At 44.6% G+C, this 12,466-nt stretch overlaps 1 protein-coding gene across 3 annotated transcripts in view; it reads left to right on the forward strand.

Moving 5' to 3' along the window:
• PHF3 (PHD finger protein 3) overlaps nt 1–12,466 on the forward strand; it is a 2,404,159-nt gene that overhangs the window by 1,388,594 nt on the left and 1,003,099 nt on the right. The window lies entirely within an intron of this gene.

Here is a 12,466-nt window from a genome sequence, read left to right on the forward strand (position 1 = left end):
TCCTGGTGGATGGTTTCCCCCCAGCTTTTTCAGGGCAGACCCTTTGTTCTCCCCCCTCCAGTTGCCACTGTCACAACGGATGCCTCCCTGATCGGGTTGGGGGGGGCATTATCAGGGCAGGACTTTCCAGGGCACTTGGCAACAGTCAGAATGCCACCTGCACATAAATGTCCCGGAGATGAGCGCGGTGCTTTTGACGTTGCAAGCCCTTCAGAGCTCTCTTCCCACGGGGACTATAGCAATTCAAACGGACAATATGTCTGTGGTGTGGTACATAAACAAGCAGGGCGGAACAAGGTCCTACCCCCTCTGTCGAGAAGCACTCAGACTTTGGCAATGGGCGATTCCATCTCAATGGTTTCTGATAGCAACGCACATTCCCGGAAAGTCCAACGTCATAGCAGACAGATTGAGCAGAACTATCCTCATGCCTCACGAGTGGTCTCTAAATCAAGCGGTAGCAGACGGAATTTTTCGGAAGTGGGGCCAGCCTTGCTGCGACCTTTTCGCAACTCCCCAAAACAGCAAGTGCCTCGACTTCTTCACACTTTTTCCTCTACCAGGCCAACCCCCCAGAGATGCTCTTGTTCACGTTTGGCCCCGGGGTCTTCTTTATGCCTTTCCTCCCTTTCCATTGATCCCGCAATTAATTGAGAAAGCAACCGCATTGAGATCCAAAATTATCCTCATTGCCCCGTTTTGGCCTCGACAAGTTTGGTTCCCGTTCCTGCACAAATACTTACTGGATCAGCCTTGGCATCTGGAACCCCTTCCGGATCTGTTGACCCACCTCACGGGCAAGCTGCATCAGTCTCTACATTCCATCAACCTCACAGCTTGGTTGCTCCACTTCCAGCCATAGCCAGGCTTCCCCTTATTTTTCCTCCTGTTCGTGATATCATTCTGGCTTCCCATAAGTCCAATACTAGGAAGACTTATGCGAGTAAATGGAAGCGTTTTTCACACTGGGCACAAACTAGGTCCTTAGACCCTTTCCATGCACCCATTCATGAGGTAATTGACTTTCTGGTGGAGCTTTTTCATTCAGGGTCATCATCGGCCACTATCAGGGTACAATTAGCGGCCATTGCTAATTTTCATGTTGGACTCTCAGAAGCAAATATTATGTCCCACAAACTCTGTAAAGCCTTTCTCAAGGGCATCTTTTTGCTCAGACCTCCAGTCAAAGATCCACCCCCACAATGGGATTTGAATTTAGTTCTAACCTCACTAATTCTGCCCCCTTTTGAACCTGCAGCTTCTTGCTCCCTCAAACTTCTTTCTTGGAAAACGCTGTTTTTAGTAGCTATAACATCTGCCAGAAGGGTATCGGAACTTCAAGCCTTGTCTGTCCGTCCTCCTTATTTGGTTTTTCATAAAGACAGGGTAACTCTCAGGACAAACCCTTCCTTCCTACCAAAAGTGTTATCGGAAGCAAATCTAAACCACTCCATTGATTTGCCTGTCTTTTTCCCAGACTATACCAACAGGGCTGAACAAAAATTACATTCATTAGATGTTCATCGCCAATTACGGTATTACCTAGACAGGACAAAACAGTTCAGAAAGTCAGACCAGCTCTTTATCTCTTATGCTGCAGGTAAGAAAGGGCTTCCGGTATCGAAGGTTACTCTTTCCAGATGGCTGACATCTATTATTACCTTGGTCTGAGTTGAGACACAGGCAACTTCCCTCTAGGCCTAAGGCTCATTCAACCAGGGCACTATCAACTTCAACGGCGTTTCAAGCAAGGTTACCACTAGATGCCATTTGTGCAGCAGCTACATGGGCGTCCAAACATACCTTGATTGCCCATTACAAGCTTGATTTAGCCTCCAGAAATAGAGCTGATTTTGGTTCCACTGTACTCAGGAGTCTGTTCCATTGAGCCACCCAGGACTAAGATGCTAGGGACGCTGTCCCATCCAGCAAGAATGAAGGCGAGAATTACAACTTAACATTAAGAAGTTATGTCTTACCATAACGTTCCATGTTAGTTGTCTTCTTCTCGCCTTCTTTTTTGCGTCCCTCCCTCCTGCCCCCTAGCCTAGATAGACTTGAGGTTTCTGAGTCCTTCCATTTCTGGAGATACAATATGTTGCGTTTTTTCCTTGTATCCTTAGTGTTACTAGCAGGTAATCTGTACTCGTAAAAGAGGATTATAATATTATTATTATAATATTATTATTTATACTATGTCTTAGCTTCCAAACGAGATCTGGGGAGTTAGCGCATGGTATTGTGGGATATAGGGCTGCCTCGAGCCGGTAAAAATAGCTCTCGAGCTATAGTATAGGCAGTCGGGCCGAGGATCGGCTCCGAACCCATCCAGCAAGAAAGAAGGCGAGAAGAAGACAACTAACATGGAACGTTATGGTAAGACATAACTTCTTATTACGCCGGCTAGGAGGGTTTCTGAGATTCAAGCTTTATCTGCCGTGCCCCCTTACTTCATCTTCCATAAGGACAGGGTCTCGCTCCACACGAATCCTTCCTTCTTACCAAAAGTAGCTTCTGAATCAAACATTAATCAAACAATTAACCTGCCTGTTTTCTTAACAAATTTTCAGAACAAGGATGAATATAACCTGCATTTGCTAGATGTTCATAGACAGCTTTGTTTTTATTTACACAGAACAAAGCCCTTTTGTAAGTCTGACCAGTTATTCGTGTCCTTCTCTAAATGCTTTCTGGGCAAAGCCATCTCAAATGTTTCCTTAGTTAGATGGATTACACAATGTATTTTGCAAATTTATAAAGACAAAGGTCTGTCCCCGTCTGATCCTGTTAAAGCTCATTCTACCAGAATTATGGCGACTTCTGCTGCTGCTTTTTGGTCTAGGGTTTCACTGGATGACATTTGTGCGGCAACAACTTGGGCAAGGTCACATACCTTCATTTCTCATTATAAGTTGGATTTGATCTCCAGAGGGGGAGAGCATCCTTCGGCTTTGCAGTGCTCAGGAATATCCTTCCATGAGGGCCTCCCGGGAGTTTTAGTAGCTGGGGACTCTGTCCCACAGGTTGCAGATAAAATGAAGTTAACTACTTCAGATAAAGAAGTTATGTACTCACCATAACGTTCCATCTGAGTAGTTAAACTTCATTTTTCTGCAACCGTCCCTCCCTCCTTCCCCCGAACCTGTTCAAGGTTTGTTATAAAATTGAGTTGCTGATTGGTTGAGTAGTGGCAAACTCGATCTGAGGGAAGGTAGGAGATGGTGATGGGTTATGGGTAAAGGGGAGGAGCTTGGAGCAGATGCTTGAAAAGTGGCCAGCTCAGATCCAATATGGATCCGAATACCCACAGGTTGCAGAAAAATGAAGCATAACTACTCATATGGAACATTATGGTGAGTATATAACTTCTTTTTATTAAATCATAGCTATTTCTTAAGTCATCTTGTTTAATACCTATGCATGGTGCTTATTTAAGAAATACATTCAACCCTTTTAAAATTCTTCTAATGGTTCATCATTTATCCTTTTAATCAGTTTAACCGGGTTTACAGAAGTTAATTTGGTCATTACAGTATTGCTTTAGTGATACTTAATTACATAATGAGAACTAAATCCATTTCTTTCAATACCATCTTACCTCGTAATATTTCCATTTTTAATACCATATTTTAACTGTTTACTAAACACATTTTACCAGGTTATTGTGCATTTCCACTAGTATGGCATAACTGTTATAGAGTCAAAATAGATAAGGTATACTCCCTTAAATGTAGACTTCCACTGACTCTCCTAGTACAAGCAGAAGAGAATTACTTACCAAAATATACATGGTAGTGTCTGCAATATCATTTTTAGGTTCAGGACAGTGTGATGACCAAATTCATGTTTTTTTTTTTCTTTGATTTGCTAGTTCAGACTAGAAAGTCAGGCACATATCCATTGTGCACATCTGCCTGGATCCACACCTTTATTTCATGTCCCTGAAGCTTTGTGGAACAAAGTTGATGAAATGTTGGCCTATGCTTAAAATCCATTATCTGATTAGTGAAAAGCCCACACTGCAAGTATACTGTGTGCAGTATCTGGTGAGCACTACCTCGTGCATCAGTTGGATGTGGTACAGCTTACCATGGTGAGGGTGACCTTTCTCAGGATTGCACCATACATCATTGCAGTGGAAATGCTGCAGAACTGTGAGAAAAAGCTAACTTTTGTCATAACTTATGCAATGACTTGTGCAACAATTTGGTTTTTATCCCAGTAGCACCACAAGTAGGGGATTCTAATTGTGGAAATTTACAAAAGCTTTCCCATTCTGATGTCGCCAGCTGTAACAAGGATACATATGGGGGATCAGCATTGGTGTTGGCCTGCAGCCAGGGACTGTTACGTGTTTCTCTTGTAGTTTCATATAGGACAAGTAGAAATAAATAGGTACAGCTAGCTGAGCGCTTTACGTTCACAAGACATTATTTTCAGAGGGACCATATGGCTGTATGCACTAGCTGCAAAGTACTGCACCACTTAGTGGCCTGAGCTGGACAGTCAGGGGACTCTGGAGGTGACAGAGTGTGTTATCAGGGTTCAACACCTGCTTTGATCTTTCCTGATTAAACTAAGTAACTCAAAAGCTTGTTGAAGAATACACTGAGCAGTTGCTAAGGTCTGGATGATTTGGAGGTATTGTACTTGCTGAAAATGCCATATTGTATAGTGTGTGTTTCTGAGGGGCATATCTTCATGCATGCAGTATCAAGTAAAGTCAACACTTGTTTATTTTTAACCCTTTGCTTGTGTCTGTGCAGACTCACTTTTGACCTTTGACCTACTCCAATGGCTGTTACTTCAAAGTTTTAGTTCCAGTTTCTGATTACCCTATTCACCCATAGCTGATTCTGTCTTGCCTGAGATCTTATTTACTTTTTCATCTTCACCAAGCATGTCAAGCTACAGAATAGCTCTACATCCTAGGAAAGATAGTAGAGAATAGATTTCCTTCTCTTGACCCTCAGGTTCACACATTTCTTCTCTGGAAGATGACATCATTTTTCTTGGCTCTGTCTGGATAAAAAGAGCCTGCTCAACTGCTTATAAAAACTCATGCCTCTTCTTAGTAAAACCTTTGAGAGGTGCAAACTGTTTTCATTGGCTGCTTTACATTTAGTGTTAGACTTTGATTAGTACCTGTCTTTTTCTAATTTCATTGTTAGCACAAGATGTGAGAGGTACAAACTATTTTTAGCAATTACTTTACTTTTGGCCACAGAATGTAATATATTGCTGCACCGAGTCACTAGTACTTACTTTTCTTTCTAATTTCAGGTTTGAGAATGACCAGTTTAATTGGGCTTGTTTCTTATGCCACTTCACGTTTAATTGAAGGACCTCAGTTCACCATTACATGAATTATTTATGGCCCCATAATTTGTTCTTGCCTGATCTAACTGTAGTGTTTCCCAGTTTGGTTATTAACCTGAGGTCTATGCATTATATTGTGATTAAGAAGCAGTCCCCTAGTGAATGCTGTAATGCACTGATGTTCATCGTGTTACCCTGCTGCAGTCATCACACATGGGTTATCCTGAGTTCCAAAGTCTTGGTCCGGCATCGGTTGCTGTCGCTTCCTCCCTGACCTCAGTGCGCCAGGGGTATATAAGAGGCATCCAATGCCATTTTCTTCAGTCTTTCTTGCCGCGCAGTGCCCGAAGCAGAAGCAGTTCACAAGTGCCAGTCGGCCGACACCTGAGATTTTCGAATCGAATTTCAGTCCGAAGTCTTCAATAAAGCTAAGTACCCCTTTGGGGAACCTTTTCTTGCCTCAGTCTGATGTCAGAAAAAGTTAACAATTGCATTTCATTTGGGAAGCAAATACCTCATAAGGACTTCCATTCTTATTGTATTTCTTGCCTAGGCCCAGCCCACGACGTCACAGGTTGTTGGTTTTGTGCTAGGTTTAATAAACGAACTATCAAACGCCGTTTTGACTTCGCACGACATTACTTTGGTAGGAAATTTAATTATATCATGCCGTTGGAGCAGCCGACGACCAGCATGCATAAAAAATGCAAGGATAAGGACAGGCAGCCTAGAACCAAGCCATACTCCGAGGCCTCTGCTGGGCCTGTCACCGGTTATCCGGTTTTCAGTGAGGCGCCTACGCAGCCCCTGACGACCGCGGGAATGGAACCCCAGACAGCTTCGGATTCTCAAGCGGAGTGTACTAGGCCGTCTCAACCATCTTTATTAGGCTCTTCCGACACCGGAGCAGAAGGTGATCCCGGTGCAGTAGAAACGCCTTTGGTTTCAGAAGGTGTCTTCAGACCAACTACTCTCACCATTAAATCTTATGCTAAGCTAAAGACTCCATTAAAACCAAAAAAGACTGTGCATCAGTCGCTTGTTCAAGGCTAAGCTAAAGACTCCATTAAAACCAAAAAAGACTGTGCATCAGTCGCCTGTTCAAGGCCGCATGCCTAAGAAATAGATGCTTAAGATGGCTGAAGATTTGATTACCCTAATCATTGGTCCCCATCCCCCTCCAGATAAAAGCCAAGACAAGAGGAGGATTATGCTTCCTCTGACCAGGTTTCTATTTCCTCAGATTCTTCTGAGGAACAGGATTACACTTTTCCCCCTTATGAAGACTCTGATGCTGAAGACTATTTCCTCAGCATCTCCCCCTGAAGACTACTCCTTTGGAGAAACTTTACATACCACGAGGGAACATTTCCACTGGGAAGGCCAGGACTACTCTGATTCTAAGAAAAGGCTCAGAGAGTTTCTTTTACTACCCCAGCACAGACCACTTGCTATCCCTCCAGTTTTAGATATTGTGGATGATGTTTACTTAGAGTCTAGTCTAAATCCAGACTCCCTACCTCCTTCTCCAGCCAAACCAGACAGATACTACAGAGTATCTGACACACACAAATTCCTTTATAAAAGCCCTCTGGCTGACCCAGAAACAATTTCCCAGGGTCCCAAAGGGGCTAAAGCTTCTATGGCTAAAAATCCTGTACCCTCTGAAAGGGATTCCAGAGCCCTAGATAGATGGGGAAAGAAGATATACACCTCAGCTACTCTGGCTATGAGAGCATTAAATTGCCAGATGTTCATCGTGCATACAGCTGCAGTCATAACAGATGGGTTCTCCTGCCGTCAGGCGGGTCCTCGGTCGGCCGAATTCCAAAGTCTAGGTCCGGCGTCGGTTGTCATCGCTTCTTCCCTGATGTCAGTGTGACAGGGGTATAAAAGAACCAGCCAACGCCATTTTCTTCAGTCTTTCTTGCCGCGCGGTGCCCGAAGCAGAAGCAGTTCGCAAGTGCCGGTCGGCCAGCTCCTGAGATTACGAAAAATTTGGAAACCGAAGTCTTCTTAAAGCTAAGTACCCGTTGAAACTTTTCTTGCCTCAGACCGATGTCAGACAAAGTTAATAATTGTATTTCTTGTGGGAAGCAAATACCGCATAAGGATTTCCATTCCCTCTGTATACCTTGTTTAGGCCCAGACCACAACGTCTCGGTCTGTCACTGTTGTGCTACATTCAACAAACGCACTATTAAGCGTCGGGGAGTTCCCAGCATTTTTGGGAAAGCATTTAACTATACCATGTCGTCGGATACTCCGACACCGGTTTTGTCTAAAAAACGCAAAGACAAGGACCGACACTCGAGGTCCGCGGCCTCTACCGACACCACGCCAAAGCCGACTACACGTGGTCCGGTTCTCAGTGAGGCACCTACGCAGCCCCTGATTACCGACGACACATCTTTGGCGGTGTCTCCTGTACCCGAGGTCGCAGGCTCCTCGGCCCACACCCTGACTACAGATACCGAAGCCACTCTTGGTGTTGAAACACAGAATGTGGACAGGTCCACCTCCACTCAAGGTGTCTTCAGACCTTCCTCTTCTTTCTCCATCAAGGCTTTCACCAAGTCTAAAGCAACCATGCACCCTAAGAGACCAGTTACACAGGGCCCATCTCCAGGCCCCATGCCTAAGAAACAGATGCTTAAAATGGCTGAGGATTTAATTACTCTAATCAGAGGTTCTCAGCCACCTCCGGACAAAAGGCCCAGAGTGGAGGAAGATTCCCCCTCCTCTGATCAGGGCTCCATTATTTCAGAACACTCTGATGATCAGGAACAATCTTACTCCCCTTTTGAAGACTCTGATGCAGAGGAGTCTATTCCTTCTGTATCCCCCCCTGAGGATTTCTCATTTGGGGAAACTTTGCATACCTTAAGGGAACACTTCCACTGGGAAGACCAGGATTATTCAGATTCCAAGAAAAGGCTCAGGGAATTTCTTTTGTTACCCCAGCACAGGCCTCTGGCTATACCTCCTGTCTTGGACATCCTAGATGATGTTTACTCGGAGGCCTGCCTTAACCCGGACTCTCTACCTCCAGCTCCAGTTAAGCCTGACAGGTACTATACCCCAGGGATTACCTCAGTGTCACTGCTCGACAGAGGCACAGCAAAATAATGGGTGTAGTTCCCCATACTAAAGGGGTGGCGTAAGCCACAAAACTATGGGCTAGGCTTGTAAATGCCCTCGGGCAGATAGCCTAGTATGAACCTATGAACCTATGAACCTACAGGGTTCCTGACTCACACCAATTTCTTTACAAAAGCCATGCTGCTGACCTAGAAACCATCTCACAGGGACCCAAGGGAGTTAAGGCTTCCATTGCCAAAAATCCATTGCCTTCCGAGAGAGATTCCAGATCCTTAGAAAGGTGGGGAAAAAAGGTATATACCTCGGCTACCTTAACCATGAGGGCCTTAAACTGTCAGTTTCATATGCTAAAATACCAACAGTTTCTGTTATCTCAATTGAAAAGTAAAATGTCACAACCTGAACAACCAGACTTGAAGGGGTTGCAGGATTTGATGCATAGTGCAGAACAAGTGGGTAAACATACCTTACAATGTGGTTTTGATGCTCTAGAGGCCTCATGTAGAGCTGCTGTTACAGGCTCAGTCATACGCAGGCATGCTTGGCTCAAGGAACAAACCTTGCCTGATCATGTCAAAGCTAAATTACTAGACGTCCCTCTTCAAAAGGATGTACTATTTGGGGCAAATGCTGAGGAAGTATTACGGAAAATGGAGGAAAAAGCTAAATCAATGCAAACTGTGAAAGAATTTCTGCAGGTTCAACCCCACGTTTAGTAGAAATTGGCCTTCCAAAAACTGGTCCTTTCCTGCCACGGACAGACCCCAAAGAGGCAGATACAGGCGCCCGAGGGGCAGAGGACAATCACAAGGATCGTACAGAGGCAGACAATGACAAGCTCCTACATAAAGAGGTGGTGAGGACAACTCACAATCTTTCAGAAAGCAAACCCAATGACTTTCCCCTTTGCAGGCCAACCAGGTCTCAAATGGCAGCCCCCTTAGGAGGAAAGCTGGCACTATTCTCAAAAAATTGGCATGTTGTCACAAAGGACAAATGGATCCTGGACATTATAAACAGAGGCTACAAATTTCATTTTCATACCCTTCCAAAAATGAGAGGCATGCCAAAACTGCCACACAATCAAAGGGCAGAGGCACAAAAGCAAATTTCAGATCTTATAAACATGAAAGCTATTCAAGAGGTACCTACACACGAACAAGGTCAAGGTTTTTATTCCAGGCTATTTCTGGTGCCAAGGAAGGGAAAAGATTGGAGATCTATTTTGGATCTTGCCATCCTAAACACATTCCTACTCGTACCAAAATTCAAGATGCTCACTCTACAGCAACTTCTTCCCATGCTGGGCAAGGAGTCTTGGCTGGTAACATTGGACCTCAAGGAGGCATACCTGCATGTCCCAATCAGACAAAATTGCAGAAGATACCTCAGATTTCTTGCAGGTTCAACCCATTATCAATTCTCTGCATTGCCCTTTGGCTTATCTACTGCGCCCAGAGTATTCACGAAATGCCTGGCATCAGTAATTGCCTACTGCAGACTTCAAGGGATACAAATATACCCTTATTTGGACGACTGCCTGATCCAGGCGGACAGCAAGCACATTCTTCTGAAACATCTGGCTTATGTAATAATGTTATTAAACTCTCTGGGATACACAGTCAACAAAGAGAAATCAAGGCTAATACCCTCTCGGAATATAATTTTCCTGGGTGCCAATTTGGACACAAACACCCAGATGGCCCATCTCACGCCAGAGAAGCAGGGGCAACTAATTCAATATTTCAGAACACTGGCAAATTGCACCAGGCTGACTGCAAGGAAAATCCTGCAGGCTCTGGGATTCATGGCATCTTGCATCTTGCTAATCCCATGTGCAAAGCTGCATATGAGAAAACTGCAATGGTACCTAAAAAACATATGGTCTCAACACAGCCACAGTTTGGAAACAATAATACCACTACTTCCATGTCTGCAAAAGGAATTTCTGTGGTGGGCTCAAGCATGTCAAACAAACACAGGTCTTCCATTCAGCAAGCCTCAAGCAAATCAAGTCATCACAACAGACGCCTCGGACTACGCCTGGGGGGCGCACATGACAGACCGGTGCATTCAGGGCAAATGGTCCCAAAAAGAAAAGCACCTTCACATCAATCAAAAAGAAATGCTAGCAGTAATAAATGCTATTATAGCTTTCAAGGACCTTCTACAACCAGGTCAACTATTGATAAGAATGGACAACACCACAGTTATGTGGTACATAAACAAGCAGGGAGGAATACATTCCTATCCCCTATGCAGACTGGCCATATCACTTTGGAACATGGCCATGGACTTACAAATGGAACTACAAGCACAGTACTTGCCAGGCAAGGAAAACACGCTGGCAGACAACCTAAGCAGGAATATGACAGATCCACACGAATGGATGTTGCATCCAAAAGTTTTTACAGAAATAATCCAAGAATGGAGAAGGCCAGACATAGATCTCTTTGCCTCCCACAAAAATCATCAATTGACAAAATTCTGCTCGAGGACCTTCCATCCAAAGGCCTGGAGAGTGGACGCTCTCTCTTTCAGTTGGGCATCAATGACAGTTTATGCCTTCCCGCCCCTTCCTCTGCTGCCCAAAGTCCTATTGAAGACCAGAGCAGACAGACCAAAGATGATCCTCATTGCTCCGGACTGGCCAAGGCAACACTGGTACCCACTCCTGAGGAGCCTGACGCATTCCCCTCCATGGACCCTGCCTCTAATGCCTCTTCTTCTGACTCAGCACAGCTTCAAAACTCTTCACAGTCAGCTAAAAACACTCAGTCTAGCCGCATGGAAGATTCCTTAGCATCACAGCAGGCCCTACTCTCCAAGGAGGTGCAGGATGTCATTTTGGAGGCCAGAAGGCCATCAACTCGAAAAGCTTACTCCGCAAAATGGAAACGTTTTTGTGTCTGGAATGAGAAAAAGGGCCAGAACCCTGGAAAATTGAATTTACCTCAAATACTACAATATTTGGCTGAACTGCTAAGCAGTGGACTTTCGTTCTCCTCCATCAAAATCCATGCCTCAGCCATTTCTGCAGAATACAACACTGATCCTCCTTTATTCTCTCACCCTCTTTTAAGACAGTTCCTCAGAGGGGCTAAGAATTAAAGACCTCCAAGGAAACAACCAATACCTGCTTGGGATCTAAATTTCATTCTGGAAAAACTGACTTTGCCTCCTTTTGAGCCAGCTTGCCTCATCAGATTTGCAATATTTGTCCTGGAAAACAGCTTTCCTTCTGGCTATCACTTCAGCTCGTAGAGTTTCAGAACTACAGGCTCTCATGGCTGTCCAGCCTTTTATCATCTTCCATCAGGACAGAGTTTCCTTACGAACCAACCCGTCCTTTATGCCTAAAGTGGTATCCAGGGTAGCTTTAAATCAGGCCATACATTTACCTACTTTTATCCCAATCCTCAAAACAAAGGGAGAGATTACTACATTCCTTGGACATCCACAGGCAACTGCGTTATTATTTGGACAGAACAAAACCTTTCAGAAAATCAGAACAGCTCTTTGTGGCCTATGGGGTAGGAGCTCAAGGAAAGCCAATTTCCAAGCAGACAATCTCAAAATGGATAGCCCACTGCATACGCTTTTGCTATTTCTTTCATGGCAAAACTGTTCCTACAGGCATTAGAACTCATTCCACCAGGGCCACAGCCACCTCTGCAGCCTTCCTCAGAGGAGTTCCTACCAAGGATATTTTGGAAGCAGCCACTAGGAGTTCTGTGCATACCTTCTCCAAACACTACAACCTACCATTATACTCCAAATCAAGAGCAGGCTTTGCCATTGCAGTCTTGTAGGGCATTTTGGCTCCTCCTAGTTCCACCTAGTGCCTACCACCCCTTTCTTAGCTTTGGGATTCTACCCATCTGTTATGACTGCAGCTGTATGCACGATGAACATAGTACAGTTTTGTGCCTACCATAAATGTAGATGTTCGAGTGCTAATACAGCTGCAGTCCAGGTTTCCCTCCCTCCTTCCCCTCTAGGGGTATTCTTTTATGGTGTATTTGCTTTCAACTACTGTTTTTTG

Source organism: Protopterus annectens, chromosome 2.part2 (assembly GCF_019279795.1).
Source record: "Protopterus annectens isolate FY-2018-M chromosome 2.part2, PAN1.0, whole genome shotgun sequence".
In the NCBI taxonomy this organism is placed as follows: Eukaryota; Metazoa; Chordata; order Ceratodontiformes; family Protopteridae; genus Protopterus; species Protopterus annectens.